The sequence below is a fragment of the Frankliniella occidentalis genome, unplaced genomic scaffold (genome assembly GCF_000697945.3).
Source record: "Frankliniella occidentalis isolate FOCC.00 unplaced genomic scaffold, Focc_3.1 Scaffold117, whole genome shotgun sequence".
Taxonomy (NCBI): domain Eukaryota; kingdom Metazoa; phylum Arthropoda; class Insecta; order Thysanoptera; family Thripidae; genus Frankliniella; species Frankliniella occidentalis.
The window spans coordinates 232680-235768 of NW_026267245.1; the positions used below are offsets into that span (position 1 = coordinate 232680).

Below are 3089 nucleotides of genomic sequence, written 5' to 3' on the forward strand. Positions count from 1 at the left end.
CCACGCCCCGCCACGCCCCGCCACGCCACGCCGAGGGCGCGATTTAATTGTGAGAGAACGATCCGTAATACCGTGGCGACGGGGTGGCGCCTCGCTCTCTCGCGATGAGATTGTGTGGGAGAGAGGGGCGGAGAGCGAGAGAGAGAGAGAGAGAGACGGGAGAGCAAAGCGCCTCCAGAGCGAGAAGATAGAATAGAGCGCGCTGGGGAGGATTATTGTGGCGCGGACTCAATGGGTGTCATTAGTCGATCCATTCAGGCGCCACGGCGCGTCACACAACCACCAACGTCGGGGATGGTCTAGCTAGGAGCGGCGCGGGGAGAGCTGCAGCGCAGTGCCCCTTTACCCTGGTCGTCATAACATCGGGGCGATGAGGCCCGCCGTGCGCACGACGGATGCTCCGCCATACGCCCCGCCACGCCGCGCCGAACTGACGCCTTCTCACACTCGATAATCTAAGCAGCGCAGCTCAACAGAGCCCCGCCGCGACATCGCCGTCGTCTGCTGGTAATTTATCAGAAGGCCCCTTAATGACGCGCCCAGTACGGCCGCTGACCCTCTCCAGACAGCATGAGCAGCGCGTGGAGCGTGTCTGGCCGCCGGCGCCACTTCAAATATTTTCATTGCACTGGTTTGTTTTAGGCGGCTGGCGGCGATGCCAGCGCGGTGCGGTGCCCGCTGTACACGGACCCGCCCCGGGGGGGCGCCGCACCGCCGCCGCCGGTCAGACACGCACGCTACTAGGATTAGGACCTCGGCAACAGCTGCGCCGCGCGACGCGATAGGCGGGGGGCAGCTGCGGCGGACCGAGCTGCAATCCGAAACCGGAATTGTAGCGGGAAACGGGGGGCTGTCGTGCTGCTGTGGTTCCGGCGGGTGAGGTACTATATAGTACGCACAGGACGCCACGCTACATGTGTCGCTCAATCTCTCGAACCGTGTCCGCACCATGTGCTCGTCTTCTTCCTCCCAAAATGCGACCCTCTGCCCTGCGACACCCAAAGCTCTCCTGCGGGGACTCGCCCACATTTGACGGTGGCGCGAAATTCATATACAACACAAAAGGGACGTAGTGTATGAAGAATTTTTCCCTCGCCTGAGCCAGGCGCACGTCTGACGTGGGCGAAGGTCTTCCCCTGCAAGGTCCAGGGGTGCGCCAATTTCGCGCCCGGTACCCTCATCAGGTGCTATTCACAGGCCAACGCCCGGCAGGCAGGAGGCAGGCCGGCCGGCGGGGCCACCCACGCCCAGCCACGGGCAGCGCGGATAAAAAGTGAATTTAGCACTTTCTACACGTCCAGGTGGAATGGGATGTGGGGCTGACGATTTCAACACAAAATAATAGCCAAAAAGCAAACCTCCGACCAAACCTGAAGCGCCGACTAGGTTCAGCCCCAGATGGTAGTGGCGTGAGCATCTTTGATTTATTTTTGAGAGAGAGAGCGCCAGGGAAAATTAACCCAACAATAAAACATCACGATGTACAGAGCAAGTTTTTGAGTAGTTTAATTCATCAAAATAGCAATTTCATTGAATATATAAATTAGGTACACTGAGGTATAGTATCTGTTAGAGCTGGTCAGGAGGTACAGTAATAAATATAACAATGACGGTGAGACAAACAGAAGTCATAATAAAGTTCAAAGAACTAAACGGGACGTAGAATAATTTTCAAAACGGAAATCCAGTAAGATATAGTTTGAAACAAATGTATGGCGCTCTTAGGTCGGCTCCCTTTCTGAAGTGTATACGTAACGACTAAGACGATCTTCTAGATATGCATTATTAGTATGATTACACGTGACTGTTGAACATTTTTTGAAATTCCACCCCTGTGTTTTTGTTTTTTTTACAAAAGCTCAATTCGAGAGCCATGCCTCGATGGTACTGACCTGAATTTCAAAGTGGTAGTCCAATGCAGGTATCCTTCAGGTCCGTCGTCTTATCCAGCACAACACACTCCCCTCACACACACACACAGACTGAAGAACACGGGAGCAAACACACTGCTCCAAATCACAAAAAAATAAAATCCGAGAAGAGCAGAAAATATATGATCAGCAGCAAAGCGCGGGGGAGGTCGTCGACGTCGTGTTTGTCAAACACCAATCACGCCGTCTTGTTTAACACACACACTTGCGCAGAGCGCGCGTCACTTTTTGGGGCGCAAGTTGGCGAGCCCCTCGCAAGCTTGAGCACACACACACGCGCGCGCGAATCAGAAGCGAAAACAATAATCCACTTTCCGACACGGGATCGACAACACAGGGGGCAGGCACTTCCGCGTCGTCGTCGTCGTGGTCCTCGTACGCCGACGTCAAGAGGATCGCGCGAGTGTCGAGCAGCGTTACGGCGGCGTCGGCACGTCCTCGCGCCGCGCTCGCTCCAGAGCAACTGAACTGACTCTGACTCACTCGCACAGGCTGCCAGCGCGGCCTGGCCGCAGCGAGCCGCCAGCGCGGCGGGCGGGCAGTGGAGGTGGAGGGGGTGGCGGGACGGCTCCCCGCCCGCGCCGCGCCGGCCGGGGGAGAGAGGGGCCCAAAGGATTAAACACCTTGGACGGCGAGGCGATGACCATCCGGACCCTGGTCCTCGACGGCGACCCTAGAGGTCGGCAAGAAACATGAGCTCGAACAGCAGTTGCAACTCATACTGTGAGTATGGGTGCATGGTTTGTTTTAGTTTTGGAACAGTCGTCAGCGATATCAAATGTATAAAATTAACGTTTCAAAACATTTTCCCGCATTTTCCAATATATCTTGAGTTTTCTAGTGTATTGGTGGGACTTCAATTGCCATAGAGCAACATGTTCGCATTTAACAAAGAATTACCGTAACGGGTTAGGCGGAAGCCGGCAAGATGCGTAAGACGCTCGGGGGCAGCACATCACCGTGTGTGTGTTCCGAGATGTATCCGAAGACTGCTGCCACAAGCAAACGACTTGTGGCACACGGTGCATTCAAAGGGCTTCTCTGCCGTGTGTGTTTTGATATGCTTTCTGAGATGACCGCTTTGAGAGAACGTCTTGTGGCACACGGCACACTCGAAGGGCTTCTCTCCCGTGTGTGTTTTGAGATGGGTCCTAAGGG

General features: G+C 55.3%; 1 protein-coding gene across 3 annotated transcripts in view; it reads right to left on the reverse strand.

The window, feature by feature from the left end:
* LOC113205977 (discoidin domain-containing receptor 2-like) overlaps window positions 1-2414 on the reverse strand; it is a 150837-nt gene extending 148423 nt beyond the window's left edge. For all 3 annotated transcript variants that reach the window (XM_026421825.2, XM_026421824.2, XM_052270319.1), the window contains exon 1: window positions 1893-2414. The gene's annotated coding sequence lies outside the window, so the exon portion shown is untranslated. The remainder of the gene's footprint in view (window positions 1-1892) is intronic.
* Between the last annotated feature and the right edge of the window lie 675 nt (window positions 2415-3089).